The following is a 17,683-nucleotide window of genomic DNA, read 5'->3' as shown; positions in this document are numbered from 1 at the left end:
CCTTTCTACAATTTCATTTTGTTGTGGGATATGACTGCATGAATATTGCTGCTTTATGCCATGCTCCTGCAAGAACCTTGCAAACTCATTTGAGAGGTACTCTCCCCCTCCATATGACCTTAGGCATTTTATTTGCAGGCCTGTTTCTTTTTCAACCATAGCTTTAAGAGTTTTGAAATGCCCAAACACTTCACTTTTCTTTTTCATAAAATACACCCAAACTTTTATGCTATAGTCATCAATAAAAGTGACAAAATAATGACAGTCTCCAATAGATGCAGCTTTAGTAGTCCACACATCAGAGTGGATTAATTCCAATGGCTTCTTACTCTCTTGAACATGTCTAGGAAATGGTTTCCTTGCCTGTTTTCCAAATTGGCTTCACATACCTTATGTATTTCTGCAACCTTGAATTTAGGCAATCCTGCAATAATATTTTGGGCATGCATTGATTTAAGTCGTTGTACATTAACATGACCAATGTGTTTATGCCAGATATCAATATCTGCAACAACTACACCAGTCCCATGTGCAAACATTGCTGCACTCAATTTAGGCATGTCTGTATCCAACGTAAACATCCTGCCCTTCTTCTTTCCTTTTGCTATCAGGCGACCTTTATTTTTCATATCCTCAACAAAGCATCCATGAGGATTAAATCTGACCTGCAAGCCCTGCTCAACCATTTGACCAACAGAAACCAGGTTCTTGGTGATATTCGGGACATGAAATACATCCGATAGGTATTTCTTTTTCCCATCCTGCATAAACAAAGGAATTTTTCCAATCTGCACAATAGGATGTGCAGTATCATCACTAGTCTCCACAAATCCTGGTTTTTTCATTTTCCTTGCATCCTGTATCCATTCTGCATGACCTGTCATGTGGTTTGATGCACCTGAGTCAACATACCACACATCATTGCTTTCTTCTGCACTTGTCACAGAATTGGTCATGTGCTGCACCATAAACAAATGCTCGTTTCTGTCATCACCCTGTCTACTAGAAGATACACAATTCCCTTGTTGCAATTTTCCATTCATGATGTCATTCTGCTTTAGATAGCAGTCTTTAGCCATATGACCCATTTTACCACAGTAGTAGCATTCAACATTGTTGTTTGCATTTTGGCCTCTTAGCCATCCACTACGACCTCTTTGGCTCCCCCTGCCTCTAGAGTTACCATGTCCTCCTCCATAGGACTGGTTTTCTTGAGTTTGCTGCATATTCTGATTTCTACCACGGCCTCCAGATTGACCTCCTCTACCTCTGCCTCTACCTCTTCCAGCATTTGAGTAGAAGACAGCTTCTTTTGAAGTTCCTCCTGAAGAAGATGCACCACCATTTCTCTGCTCCTCAAAAATTAGAAGAGCAATCAACTCCTCAAAATCAGGAAATCTTTCACGGATGGAAATGGATGTTCGGAACTGTGCATAATCCTTTCCTAGACCATTCAAGGTCACAGAAACTAAATCATCATCTTCCACTGGCGACCCAATGGAAGCAAGTGCATCTGCAATCTTCTTCATCTTCATGTGGTAGTCATTGATGCTCATACTTTCTCTTTGCACATTGTACAACTCTTGCTTGAGATGCATTTTCCTAGCTTGCGTATTTGTGCTATATATTTTTTACAAAGTATCCCATGCCTCCTTTGGCATACTTGCATCCTGAATATGCACAATCATAGAGTCTGAAATACTGATAACAGCCAATATATAACTTTTCTAGCTCTCTCATGCCATCCTTTAAATTCCTGCATTTGTTATTGATTGGGAACATCAGGAAGAACTGGTTCTTCTTCATTTCCTGCAACGAATTCCCAATATCCTTTTCCCATAAGGAAATTCGTCATTCTAAACTTCTATGATTGGAAGTTGTTCTTGTCAAGATTTTTAGTGACAATCTATGAAAGAGAATCAGACGCCATTACAGAACACTGCAAAAAATTATGTCATAGCAAAAAACATAGCTTCAGCCTCACAAGGGCAAATCTGCAAAACTGATGAAAGTGGTATTTGACCACACAGTCACTTCCTAGTGACGATTTTGCATCAACAGGCAACAAGGATGATTCTGTAACTCCCAATGTCTCTGTGCACAAGCATACGATGCAATTTCTACAGTAAATTTTCACCGACTTGTAGAACAGTGGTCGCACAGCAAAAAACAAGGCCTTTTCTTGAGTGCGTGCGGAAAACTTCCACCTCCAAAACAGGCCCCGAAATGGCCTCGAATCAAAAAAACAGGGCAATCCCAGGCCAGAGCCCTTTCCCGCAGCATATACTTCCCTCTTGCTACACCGCGAAGGGCGTCTCAATCTGAAACAATGCACTCTTGCACTTTCCGGCTGTGCTACCTGTGCAGAGACTTGCTCCCAAAACAAAAAAATGAAAGCAACACTGGACCGCGAACTTGGTTTGCTCTCTTAAGCTCCTTACCACGAACAAGGCTCTCATACCATGTCAAGATTGTGGGAGAGAAGGAAGAAGTCTCACTTGTAGCTTTCTCACTTACACAATGGGAGAATATACACAAAGATGGAGGCTGAAAACAATTTTCCTCTTCCTAGTTGTGTAAGCCAAAAAGAACTCTAGTACATAGAAATAGAAGAACCCTATATATGGGTCTCAAACCAAACTCAACTAACTAAGGTGGCATACTAATTGAGCCATGAACTAGAGTAGATAAGGATAGCTATCATCTAGCTATTATTCATGGGCAGTGTACCAACCTCATCTGCAGAGCTAACAAGTCGGTGACATAAATGCACAACGGTCACCCTGGCATATCACGAGTGGAGCTTGATATCTCAACAACTTCAGGGTCTCTTTCTTCTGACAATTTGTTCTTCTTCTTCTAAGCTTCATATTTCTCCCTTCTTCAGCCTGCAAGATTCTTCTCTCCCTCTCTCTCTCTCTCTTTTTCTCTCACACATGTTTTCTCTCTTGTTGATTGTCTTGTGTGTCAAACACTTCTCTTCTCTTTTTTCCCAAAAGAACTACTCACACTTTTGCTTTTTTCCCTATTTTTCAAAGTTTCCCTTTACTTCCCCTTAGTTGTTAGATGGCAAACATTCTCCTCGCCGCATAAAATTCCACTCGGGACTCAAAATTTAGAAGCGAGAACACATTTTCTTCTCTTCCTGCATGAGGCCCGTGTCTCAAAACTAAAATATCACAATTACATGTCGAACATGCATGATACCACTTGGGATTTCCATTTATCAATCCAACTCCCGCTACGAGTGAGTGTTAGAAAGACAAAAAATGATATTTTCATGTGTTATCCCACTTGACTTCACACAGCATCATGTCCCTGGTCGCTCATTTTCACTCACTAATGTGGCTAGTAGGCTAGGAGTAGGGAGCATGGTACTTGATATTAGCACATATGTCTTTTGCCTCACTCAAGTTCCTACAATCCTAGATCTCTATGATTCCCATCAATATAACCCTAACCTCTGTAGCTTGTTTCATCCAAGCCTACATGACAAGAATCCTAAACCGTCTCTTGGTTCTACACTAGAGTCACTCAAACCTCAAGAGCAAGAGAAAAATAGCTCTAAACACAACACCCGCCTTGATAAGAAGCATTGGAGGCATATTTCAATGGGTAAGGACAAGAGTCTAGAGAAAAAACCTAACCAGGAGCAACTACTAGTGCAAATGGATGAGGGGATAAACGAAAGAGAATTGGCTAAATAGCTAGACTCTTCACAAAGAGAGGCAGTTGTACCCTCACAACCTAGCAAGGCTGTTCACCAGGCCACAACTATGTCCCATGAGGACACATTAGAGAAAGAGAATGCTGAGGCCCAACCAAGCGCATCAACAATTGACCTAGTTCAGGGTCCTGAGTCTTCAAGAGATACACCTCAATTGGGCAAGAAAAAGAGGAGAAAACAATGAAAACATCAGTATTTGAAAGTGGCTATAGATGCCAAGAAGATTGAGACTAAGAGCACTGAAGAATTGAGAAATAAAGCATCGAGTCCATCCAGGAATGAGCCCATTGCCATCTTTCCTAACAGCGATGAAACCTCAGACACATCCGTGTGTTCTGATAAGTCAAAGCAACCATTACCATCAACGGTTGCTTGCAATGCTCAATCCACCAACAACAGAACTTACATTGACTAATTAAGAGTGGATACAACATAGTCAAAATAAGTTGACAAAACTATACCATCCACATTCGAGGAAAACCATGACACAATAGCAGCAAAGCCTCAGGAGAAACATGAAAACCCCGAGGACATAAGCAATCCTAGCATTAACCAATCTTGCTCATCTAGGTCTGAGCCCCCAGCTATGCTAAAGCCTAGGAAAACCCCGAGAACCTTACATGAGAAATCAACTGAGCAAGCCTTCATAGAACATGGAAGTGTCACAGACTGATTGACTGAGTTGAAGGCTAAACTCAAATTATTCACATGTGCTTATGTCCTTGCAGACATGGGCACATTCCCTAGGGAGCAGCTTGAGGAATACTTGCCATATCCTCTATCCTAGGAAGAGCAAGAATATAGTAACGAGCATTATGACAAGCTCCTACATGAACGCCTGCAAATCATCTCTAACGAGGATTCCGATGAACCACGCTTAACTGTGACATTCCATTAAGTGCTTTGCCAACCAAATCTCTTAGAGATAGAGCAAATAAAGTGACAATCAGAGGGTCAAAGTCAATTTGAAAAACATTGGTTTGAAAACTGGGCCACAATGGCCAAACTTGGAGCCCAGATTATGACAGTCTCAGAGGAGCGATTGGCAAAATGGCATTCTCAAAAATGAAAATCATGAATTCTACAATTGGTTTTTATCTTCACGAAGTGACATGGATTTATAAATGTGTATACAAATAAACAATGTGTTTTGTGACTATGTATAGATAGTACCAAAAAAAAGCAAAGCCAACACACACAAGCAATGATAATTAAACGCAGGTGATATGCATCGAAGTCAACACTATGGGATTCAAATAAGTGATGTCTTTTTGAGTTACACTTTCTCATTATGATTGAAGCATATTACTTTCATGTACTCTCATGAGTTGTCAAGTGGATGTAGGACAACACAGGTCTTTGTACGAAAGCATTCGATCTATAAGTCACCACAAGACCACCAACCCCACAAAGAGCCATTACAAAGAAAGCAATAGAAATACAAGAACAAAGAGCCATGACAAAAGCCCTGTTGTTGAAAGAGAAAATCACCCCCTACAGATAAAGCACACATTGCATTTGAGCATGGCCGAAAGCATAATCATTGGCTACTCTCTCTTTCTTGGCCAAACTCTACATCCGACTCATTGCAATTGTTTGCCACCTCAATTGTACTGATGTCTCACACGTTACAAAGAGGTTTGCAAAATCTCAAGTGTATCTCTCCATCTCAACAACTATTCCTCTAGCATCGAGGCTAGTAACACCATCATCTTTGTAATATCCATTTTTCATAGCCTTTGGATCTTGACATTTTCCAATCCAAATGAAAGGCTAATAGCCTCAACATATTGCAATGGTTGTATTCATTTTATCCCAAAAAAAGAAAAGAAAAGCAAAGCAAAGAAAAAAAAAGCACCCACGATCACAGCACAACACCTAGGGATCCTCAAATTAGGTACATCAAGTGACCTTAGTTGGGTGGCTCCGTCCCTAATCCCCTAGCCCTTTTATACATCCCCCACAATTGTTTAGGGCACATCAGGGGTAGGACATACTTAGGGAGCTTGTCTCACCTATGATTAGACCTGTCACCCTAAACTATTTACACAATTCTTTTTCGCACTCCATCTCAGTGCCATTACAATCAATAATGGTAAGCAAGGCATGGAAGACCATGGAAATTACACTGTATTCTTCAACCACTATAAGTAGCCACCAACTACCAAAAGCTAAGGTGTCAATGAGCTCAATTATGCTACATTGTGTTGGCAAAATCACAAATGATGTCTCAAGAAGCCTTCAAGTGTACTTCTCCTCAACATCGATAAATTTTTCCACTCCATTGAACCCTTTCTTCATCCACACCTTGCTACAAGGAACCAGACAAACAGTCTTCTAACTACATAATATCTAAGTATGCACTTGCACTCACATATATCTACATCACAATCTATACATAGTTTGGGTCCTCAAGTGTAGGATATTACTCTCGGCTCGTCATCGACCTATCTTCCAAACTAATCAAACTATGTATTATGCACGATAAGAAGACACACTACCCCCAAGGGAGAGACCACGTATGAGAGGTTTTTCAATTGCAGGTATTGAAAACTCCAACAAAAGTACCATCAACTCTTCATCAGCACTCAACTCTGAATTCTTATCCTTTATCATCATGCAAGCCTACCAAAGAATCATCACACGCATAGAATCCCCATAACACCAATACTTGTGCCAGTCAGGAGTGCAACTCCCAACAAAGAACATGCCTATCACCAACTACAGCAACCCTATCACTAGCCCATTAGGCCAACAATATACCACTAATTACCTTCATCCGCACCACCACCAAAACACCTCCAAGGCAAACCACAACAATCCTTTCCACCCACATCTTCAGTGCATGCGAAAGCCTGCTACCTATGACGACGAGTGCCATGGGACTGGCACTCGTTTAGGAGGGGGTAATGTTAACCCTCAATTGAACAAGGTGGTGGAAAATTCGAAAAATCTAAAGCACAAGACAAGGCCAAGGCAAAAGTGAAACGGAAGACGAAGGTGCACCAAGAAGAATTTAGAAATACAAGAAGTGTAGAAAAGTCCTAAATCAAGGAGAAATGCGCACAAGAAAAAGTGCAAGTCAATACTTTTGTAAAAGAGCGCAAGGCGCACCATGATTTATTTTAAGAGCGTCGAGCTCTCACCTGTGCAATTTGTAAAGGTAGACGGGTAGTAGGAAGGAAGCTAGGAAGATAGAAGCTAAATGGGAAAAAGTGCCTCGGCTAGGTAAAAAGGGGGATTAGGGGATGACCGCCCAAAAGGCAATTAGGGTTTTGTACATAAAGGTGAAAAGTGAATGAGAAGCTCATTCTTGTGTGTGGCCAAAATAATCTCTCCTCCTCTTCTTCTTCTTGATTTCTTGAGCTTGTGTTTGAGAGAGGGAGTGTGAGAGTGTGAGGGAGTGAGTGTGTGAGGGTGTGAGGGTGAGAGACCATGGTGGAGAAGCTCTCTATCTTCTCCTCTTCTCTTCTCTTCTCTTCTCTTCTCTTCTCTTCTCTTCTCTTCTCTTCTCTTCTCTTGCTTGTGGCAATGGAGCTTGGAGCATGGAGCTTGAGGATGGAGCTTGCTTGAAGCTTGCACTTGGATCATGGAGCTACCAGAGTGCTCGGGAGAGGAAGCAACTCAATTGAGCATGGAGGTAAGCTCACTACACTCATAGAGATGGATAGCGCGTCGGCTACTTGAGAGGTAGCCATTAGTTCTCGGCTTGGAACGCTTGAATATTAAGCGGTCCATGGGTCTTGGTGGTTGAGCTTCAGCTCGCCTCTACACTTAGTATCATTGTAGTCTCTTGTTACACATAGAACTTATTGAGTATCAAGAGGGGGGTTTAGAAATATAAGTGTTACTCTATAAAGTGCTATTGGGGTTTCTTTCATGAGGCTCCTCTTGTGTCTCATCCTCTTGAATCTTGTTCTCTTAGGTGTCTTCCTTGTGAGTCGTTCTCTCTAGTCTCATCCCACTTGTAGCCTATACGAAGGAAACCCTATTTGGCATCCCACACATTGTATGTCACACTTATTATTCACTTGTTCTTGGTTGGTGCTTCACTCTTGGTTGTAGCTTGTTGTGAGTATTCTTGACGGCACATTTTGGGTTAACTCCTATGTGATTTTCATCAATATTGAATTGCTTCCCATCTGTTTACATTAATTTTGTTTATGTTATACGTTCTCTTATATTACTTACTGTGTATGATCTTATGAGGTTGTGAACACACACTCTCTTGCCAACTAGGGAAGATAGTGGAGTAGATCTCTCAAAACCCAACAAAGCATGAATGAAACCCTTTTCAACGAATTTGACATTGATCCATTGTGAATGCTTCTCCTTAAAGGGTATCCTACCACCATGAAAGACGTGAAGTTTCAAATACTTAGAATGGACTAGGTGGTTGGGCAAGGATTGAGATTCATTACTTGGATTGTTTACTTGATTCAATGATTTGGCATTCAAGGAGTATATATTTGTTGATAATGAAAATTTGAAATTAGCATATCATATTTCTCAATAGGAAATAAAATGTTAGGAGAACATGTGGGACTACAAGGAACTAATTGGGTGCCTTTAGTTATTGGTAACCACCAATGTTAAAGGAAATGGATAGGTTAACCAAAATCATGTTAGAGTTCAAGGATAAGTTGCTCATCATCTATGACCAATATCAATTTAGACTAGATCATTTAAGATATCAAGGTATTTATGAGGAAAAACAAACCCCCAAGGTAAATGCATTCTTTTCTCAAGGTGCATGCATTTTGGAGTAACCACATCAAACTTGTATATGCAAGAAAATGCAAAAGTGTAATATTTTAGAAACATATAATGCCACGCCTTTTGGTAAGTTTAATATGTTCCTTTGGAAGCTAGTCATTTTGAAGTTTCCCATATAGGTAGACTTTGTAAGGTCATGCATATTTTAGGACATTCCCTTTGTGCAAGGTTAAAAAGAGAATCATTATTATCTATTTTGGTAATGCAGATGTATCTAGAAAAAATAGTAAATGTAGTGTGGTAGACAACAAAAATAGCATTGTGGGGTGTTGCTAGTAGGTAAAGGGCCTTTAGAGTAGGAAACATAGCTTGGGGTTGGTCACTAGTAACAACTATAGTGGATGAAGAGACTAGATCAACTAGTAATGGCTATAGGAGGGGGGATGAGGCAGGAAGGGATGGGAGAAGGTTGGAAACAAGTGCTAGAATGTGGCAATGGTGGGAAGTTTTAGTTGAGATGTCGTCAACAATCTGGGTGTGGGAAACAAATCTCTACCACTGAAAACCTGCAAAAACAAGATTGAACTGAGTAGGAGGGCAAGCTAATTATTTATAGTGGGATATTGAGACTTTCTCCAATTGCTTTTGATTAAAAGAAATGGTTAAAATTCGTTAAATTGGGGATCTTTAATGGAAGCTAATGATAATTTAGCTCAATAACCCCTGCTTGCAACAACATCTGCACAAGACTACCACAACAACATCTGCACATTTTTTGGCTATAGTCACAGACATCATGTATAATAATCAACCCAATTGTGATTGCTCCATGGAAATCCATTCTGATGTGGAAATTAAGGAGATTCTATGTGGTACCCATCCCTCCACTCCCTCCTCTACTCATGTTTTAGAGGCCACCTATGGGAGTTGCCTAGCTTCTATTCCATTGGAACCCTAAACACCTTCACCATCGAGGGTGGCATTTACATCATCATTAGACTCTTCAAAGGAAGTGATCCATGACTCCCTATCTCACACGGAGGGGGATTTAGAGGGCGCTCACCTTTCTTCTTTGGAGGGGAATCCCATTCTTTTAAGCTCATAGGATATCCTTTCTCTTTCTTAGATTCTTCACACCTTGTTGGTAACCCTTGGGGTCATTGACATACACACACCACACACACACACACACACACTGTGTATGTGTGTGTGTGTGTGTGTGTGTGTGTGTGTGTGTGTGTGTGTGTGTGTGTGTGTGTGTGTGTGTGTGTGTGTGTGTGTGTGTGTGTGTGTGTTCTCATTTCTTCATCTATTTACTCTTTCTCTTTCTGCCATTGAGACCCAAAATCTTTAGGTTCTTCCTACTTCGAGGATTTGTATGTTTCATGCATGGCTTAGCTAGGCCTTTGTATATTTTCTAGCATCCATTAATGGAGATTGTGGCCTCTGTCTCAAGAGGTTGAGTTTTGGATTCTATCAATTTACCATGTCTACTATTAGTCACTATGTATTACCTTACAAGTGAACACTTGGATCCCCAGGTTGCACTACCATGAAGTAGGTTCATATTGACACTTTTTTTGAACTATGAAAAAAAAACTTACATGCACATCTACTTTTGTGCTAACATTTGTGTCAGGAGATCCCTATTGAAATTTGTATTTATTTTGTGAAAAATAAAAATTATTTCTTATGGTTTTTTTTATGTGCTTGTCTACAATTTTCATGGATATGTTCACGCAATAATGAATGTCCAAGTCAAGGGAGGAAAAAAAGGGAGCTACAATATATAGAAGTGTAGATGAACCCACATTATTGCAACTAGTAGTTCCTCATTTGTTTCAAAAAATCTCATTTCCATGCACATTATGCACTTAGCTCATATTGTATTAAAATATATACATAATATCATTGCTTGACATAACAACATGTTGAAAGAAAACAAAAGAGATGAACAAAACTATATGCTTGTTTGCATTATAAGTGAAATATGAGTTTAATAAAGGCTAAGTTTGGCTTGCATACTCAATATTGTCTTTCATTTTTACATACAAATTTTAGAAAATCGTAACAAGCATGTCTTATTGGTCCACATGGGGCTCGGTTTGTAGGAAGTGCTTGTTGTGGATAAGGAGTTGGATCTCTTACTCATAGTCATATGCCTCCACCTTCCCTTGCAATACTTTGCTAAATAAGCAAGCCATTGCATGCCAAAGGAGTATGGCACCTACAACTACGCACATGAGAATATATACCTCCATCTATTAAAAAAACCAAATGAAATAAAATTAAGTATATTTAATATTTAAAAAAAGAAATATTGATTAAAAAATATAAACTAAGATTAAATTTAACTATATATTCTTCCATATTTAAGAAAAAGAAAAAGAAAATACCAAATTATAAAAACCCTTTTTTGTCATTATTCTCTTTATCTCCCCTCTCTTGTTGTTGCCCTTTGAATGTCTACATACACAAATAAAATGACATAGTTCAAAGTTTGAAAAATGAAAATAAAAGCTTAAAACTTCCTACAAAATGTTTCAAACTATATCTAGTTATATTTGAAGCTAGCTACATAAATATCGACATAGCTTGTAGCGGTGTTGTTTTCACACATATGGCATTGATCCGGGTTTTTTACAACCCGGATTATTACCACAAAATTTTGGCCAAAGCCCCTATCAAGAGCTTACCATATCACTTTGGGTTTACTCTTCAAGCACTAGGTATGCTACATTGCTTCTCGATTACGATAACTCTAGCAAATGGGGGGAACAAGTTCTTAGAAGGCATGTCAATATAAAGGGTAAAAGGGATGGTTATCTTAGTGAAGATGAAAATGGATTACACCTAGGAGTTGAGTGAATGCATAGATTTTTCAAAGGACTAGCCTCCAACTATATGTGGGCTCCGTCTGCATCACTAAGATTTGGAATCTATCACCATCACTAGAGGACACCTCACCCTAGCACACAAGTCAATATCCACATCATGGTGTCATTTGGATCTTACACAAAAGCTTACAAGCATGGATCCCTTTTGTCACATGCTTATATGTATTTATATACATATGGGGGACTAAAGTCAAAGCAGCTTTTGAAATCCATTTTTTATAATCTCAATAACTCCCAAGAAAAAGCGAAGTTCAAGAAAATTCCCACAAAGCCCGATCGGTTTCGACCTGGTCTACAAAGTTGCAGAAGAAACTTTTTTCAAATTCCTCACGGATTTGGAGTGACGAAGGCGCAGACTGATGGCTACATGCAATTTTCTTCTCTCTTTCACCACACCAACTTTCCACTCTGTCCTTCTTGTAAATATATTATAATAATGTGCTTTGGGCACCCACCTCTTGTAATCTAGCTCCATTTCTCTATGTTGTCTACCACCACCCTTGGCTTCTTGCATGATGACCAAGGTGGGGACTTGTCCCATCCACTATGCTCCATATTTTCAAAGATGCCATACATCATCTAGGATTATGTTAATCAAGAAGATTAGCTTAATCTAATCCCTCATGGAGGCTATATAAAGAGCCCATGGAGAATGAAGAAGGGGAGGTGAAGGGAGGACAATGACAAGTCCATGAGAGTACTCTACAATATCCTCATCTCTTTGAGGTAAGCTATGAGTAAGTTCTTTTATTATGTAGTATAATGGCAAGCTTCCTCTACCTCTTCTCCTATTATCTCCCTCTCTTCTCATCTTCTCATTCCATGTAGCATAATGGCAAGCTTCTTCTACCTCTTCTCCTCTTGTCTCCCTCTCCTCTCATCTCTCTCTCTTATATTCCAATGTGGTGTCTAGCACATATATTCTCTCTTGTAAATTTGTGTCTTGGCTCTCTTGATTCTCTTTGAGAATAGGGATGTCCTAGCCCATCCTCCCTTTGGCTAGGTGGTGCCCCTCTTTAGTTCTCTTAGTGAGGATTGGAGGTTGGATGGGTAAGAGGCAACCCGTTCATCATTTCAGCCCTCATTTTTTGTGCCCCCGCTGAGGAGTTCTCAAGCTATGCTCTACAACTTCCATGAAGAAAGAAACATCTAAGGAGTTGTCCTCTTCTTCAACGAGTGTTTGTCAAGAAATCACTAAGGAGGAATCTTCATCAAACCCTATTCAAGGGATTCACCGCTCAAGAGTACCGCTATGGTCTCCAAAAGAAGCTCAAGAGAAGAAGGATCTTTATCGACAAACGGCACGTATGCGGGTAAAGCAAGTTAATTACACACACCCTTCTTTGATTCATGAGAAATCTTACTCTCATCAAGTCTCTAGGTCAAGGCATTGTGTTGAGTGCTTGGTGTCTAGTGTAAAGACACTTCCTACGGAGGTTCGTCTTCAAGTGGTAAAGGCGCTTTCAAATTCAGGGATTAACAAGTTTTTGGAGGGTGAGTTACATATCAATGGTGTGCGGTATTGGCGAGAGGCTACATATGGTGATGCGCTTCAACTACTACTAGCAAGAAGACTCAAAGTAATTGAAAAGATAGCTATCGAAGCCTATGAACTTTACAAGGCTGATGATGGTCACACAAAAGCTACGCTAATCAGTGGTGAGCAAATCCTTTGCATCTCTCGAATGGTGGGATCTAAGAGGCCATAGCTTCAACGACATGCTTCATGAAAATTTGTAGTGTAAATTTATAGTTAATGCATAAATGACTACTCCTACTTTCTACAACTTTCAATCGGTTCAAAACATTCGGGTGGATGTGTGCATTAGTAGAAAGATACATTTTCAGCAAAGGTTGGTCTTCTATTTTGGAGCTGAGAGGTTGAGAGAGATCTTGTTGTCTCCTGATCCCATAATACTCCCTATTTTGGATTATAACATCTCCTTTAATGTACACATATTCATTCTACTCTAAGTGTATCCCACGAACCATAGGGACTTGTACGGACCTATCCGTCCACTTGCTAGACAAACCGTGCATATAATTGTTAGCACAAAGCTCAGGTTTCAAAATATTATAAGGGTCTTATTGGGCCCTCTTCGTCTTGCTGAGATTAATGCATCTGTAAATCCATTTATTCTACCCTTAATAAGATATGACTTGGGCCTAGACGTGTTCATCTTTATTTTGTATTGAGCTATATCAACATCTTCTTATCATGGCTTTTCCAAGTTTTTTTGGGCACAAAGGGGAGAAATCTCTGGACTTTTTCAATGACTTAGAAATGGCCTTTCTAGTCACAGGTCGGGATGATGAAGCAACCAAAGTACGGGCCTTTCCTTTAGTTCTAAAGGGTGATGCTCGAGTGTGGTATCAAGCTCTCTCAGAGACTACAAAGGGTAATTGGGAGGATCTCAAGACCGCATTCATGCACAAGTACCAAGATATAGAGCCACCTGAAGATATTTGGAGACAGCTCTTAGATCTTCGTCAAACTATAGCAGGGGAGTACCAAGCCTATGAAGGCATGTTTATAAAATTGTGGGATAAATGAATAGCCTCTTTAGCCGAGGGAGAAAGAGTACCTGATTGCCTTAAGAAAGATTATTTTCTAGCGGGACTCCATCCTCTAGTAAGGGAGAAGGTCAAAGGAAAGTTTCCCACATCCTATGAAGAATTAGTCACTTATGCGAGGGAGAAAGTTAGAAAATTGAAGTATCAAGCCCAGTTGAAGGGGGGAGTTGAGCCCATGCAGGTTTTACCAACCATGCCAAGGCCTAGAGAAATAGCAGAGGCCCCACCTGAACTGGAGATACCACAGCAAGAGCTCCTACAACGCATTACTAATCAACTTGAAAGCCTTTCATTAAATTTGGTGCAAGGAGTACGACCCCCTCCCCTCATAAATGAAGGCAATCGAGGTTCAAGAAGACAAGAAAGAGAGTATGTTTGCTATAATTGTGGGGAGACTGGCCATGGTATGTACTTTTGCCCTCATCCTAGGCGTTTTCCAGGAAATGGGTTTCAACCAAGAAGGAGGGGACAACAAGTGACACCACCTAGGGAAAGGTTTGTTCCACCGAATCCAAGGCCTCCACCACCGGTTCAAGTTCTCCAGCATCCTCGACCACTTGTAGAGGTGCCGTCCTTGCCTGTCCAACCGCCAGAGAATCATGATGTTAGGATAATTAGTTTAGATGAGAGTGATGTCAAAGGGAAGGCCAAATTAGTAGAGGTTGAAGCAATGCCGGTGAAGAAAGCCTGGAGAATTGAGAAGATGGAGCCTACACCACCAAAGGAGGTTGAAAATATGGAAGAGGAGGCAGAGTCATCAGTGGCTGCAAAGACACGCAACAGTAAAAAGAGGAGGGCTCGCTCACGCCGATACATTGAGCCAGATGATTTTCCCTTGGGTAAAGGAGGAGAGGGAGACAAGAGGAGAAGAGGTAGAAGAAGCTTGCCATTATGCTACATGGAATGAGAAGATGAGAAGAGAGGGAGATAATAGGAGAAGAGGTAGAGGAAGCTTGCCATTATACTACATAATAAAAGAACTTACTCATAGCTTACCTCAAAGAGATGAGGATATTGTAGAGTGCTCTCATGGACTTGTCATTGTCCTCCCTTCACCTCCCCTTCTTCATTCTCCATGGGCTCTTTATATAGCCTCCATGAGGGATTAGATTAAGCTAATCTTCTTTATTAACATAATCCTAGATGATGTATGGCATCTTTGAAAATATGGAGCATAGTGGATGGGACAAGTCCCCACCTTGGTCATCATGCAAGAAGCCAAGGGTGGTGGTAGACAACATAGAGAAATGGAGCTAGATTACAAGAGGTGGGTGCCCAAAGCACATTATTATAATATATTTACAAGAAAGACAGAGTGGAAAGTTGGTGTGGTGAAAGAGAGAATAAAATTACATGTAGGCAACAGTCTGTGCCTTCGTAACTCCAAATCCGTGAGGAATTTGAAAAAAGTTTCTTCTGCAACTTTGTAGACCAGGTCGAAAGCTATCGGGCTACATGGGAATTTTCTTGAACTTCGCTTTTTCTTGGGAGTTATTGAGATTATAAAAAATGGATTTCAAAAGATGCTTTGACTTTAGTCCCCCATATGTATATAAATACATATAAGCATGTGACAAAAGGGGTCCATGCTTGTAAGCTTTTGTGTAAGATCCAAATGACACCATGATGTGGATATTGACTTGTGTGCTAGGGTGAGGTGTCCTCTAATGATGGTGATAGATTCCAAATCTTAGTGATGCAGACAGAGCCCACATATAGTTGGAGGCTAGTCCTTTGAAAAATCTATGCATTCACTCAACTCCTAGGTGTAATCCATTTTCATCTTCACTAAGATAACCATCCCTTTTACCCTTTATATTGACATGCCTTCTAAGAACTTGTTCCCCCCATTTGCTAGAGTTATCGTAATCGAGAAGCAATGTAGCATACCTAGTGCTTGAAGAGTAAACCCAAAGTGATATGGTAAGCTCTTAATAGGGGCTTTGGCCAAAATTTTGTGGTAATAATCCGGGTTGTAAAAAACCCGGATCATTAGCCTCCCCTTAGGCTAGAGGTATTCATGCCTCTAGCTTGAGAATGATGGTCCAATAGAGCAAGGAGGACTGCACCCCCTCATTGGCGGCTCTTCATTGAATGACTGCTCCAAAGTGTTCATATTTCTTTGAAAATAAGGCTTCAGTCGCCATCCATTTACCCTTGTCTTGTGAACCTTCCCATCCATGTCACCTAACTTATAGCTGCCATTTGGATATCTCCTTATAACCATGAATGGCCCTTCCCACTTGAACACAAGTTTAGCATCCTTTCTGTTATCAAAGCGGTTATCATAGCGTAGCACAAGTGATCCTTCCCTTATGTGTTTGCTAGCCAGCTTCTTATTAAAGGTCTTCCTCCTCTCTTCAGCCTGCATGGAATAGTGTTGGACTGCTGCTTCTCTATCTAACTCCAGCCTCTCTAGATCCAAGATCCTTTCCTCTAACTTCTTATCTTGATTCTTCTCTTGACTGGCTACTAAAACACGCAAACTGGCCAGTTCCACCTCTATAGGAAGCAAAGCTTCTTGGCCATAGATGAGGTGAAATGGAGTATAGCCAAGTGAGGTTCTAAATGAAGTCCTGTAGGCCCAAAGAGCTGCATTCAATTTTTTATCCCAGTGCTTGGGGTGCATGTGTACCTGCTTGGTAATTATCTTACAAATCAGCCCATTCACTTTTTCGACCAAACCATTACACTGTGGATAGTAGGGAGTAGAATGTCTGTGCTTGATTTTTAGCCTTTCCATTAGCTCCCCTACTAGGTTTGCCCTAAAACCAGGACCCCGATCAGAGATAATTTCCAATGGTGTGCCAAACCTGCAACAAATATTTTCAAACACAAATTTTCCCACTTCTTGGGCTGTGATCCTACTAGTTGCTGAAGCCTCTGCCCACTTTGTCATGTAGTCCACTCCCATTATGATGTATTCCTTGCCAGATTGAGTTCGTGGGAGTGGCCCTATTGCATCAATCCCCCATTTCTCAAATGGGCCATATGTAGTTATGGGATTTAGTTCCTCATGCACTAGCTTCCTTGGTCCGGCCTTTTGGCAATCGTCACAAGTGCGGCACCAATGTTGCACATCTCGATGTAGACTAGGCCACACAAAACCGGCTTGGAGAATCTTTCTACTGGTTATTTCTTGAGCAAAATGTCCGCCACAAACCCCTTCATGGCAGCTCTTAATCACATCTATAATCTCCTTTGATGTTGGCACCCTTCTAAGCATTGCATCCTTTCCTTTGCAATACAACACATCATTTATCAAGCGGTATTTAGTGGCCTTAGTAGCTAGCCACCTTTTCTCACTTTTACTCATATGTGTAGGTGCCTCACCTTGCTCAAGAAAATAAAGCACATCTTGTAGTTGAAACTTACCCTGAAACAAGGGAAGCTTCACTGTAATGATGCCCACCATTACCTCTTTCAATTTTTCAGCTGCTAGAGCATCTGCGTCGCCATTTGTGCACCTTGGCACAAAATAGATTTGGGCTTTCTATAGATTTCTCATGAGAGTTTTAGCTTCCCTCATTTTCACTGCTAAGTTATCATTTTTACAAGCCCAGATTCCTTTCATTTGCTTAACAATAAGCATAGAATCCCCAAAAATATTAAGCCGAGTGATACCATGTGAGAGACACCACCTCAAACCTAAAAGCAAGGCTTGATATTCTGCCTCATTGTTAGAATGGACATCCTCCAAGCTGATACCTTCTCCATAAAGTTTGTCACCTTCGGGACTGAACACCATTATTCCTGCTGCCGCTCTGTC

Source organism: Lygodium microphyllum, chromosome 15, assembly GCF_053477565.2.
Source record: "Lygodium microphyllum isolate KBCC chromosome 15, Lygodium_microphyllum_v1.1.10, whole genome shotgun sequence".
Taxonomy (NCBI): domain Eukaryota; kingdom Viridiplantae; phylum Streptophyta; class Polypodiopsida; order Schizaeales; family Lygodiaceae; genus Lygodium; species Lygodium microphyllum.
The sequence above is the reverse complement of the archived record's forward strand: the minus strand, read 5'-3'. Positions refer to the sequence as shown.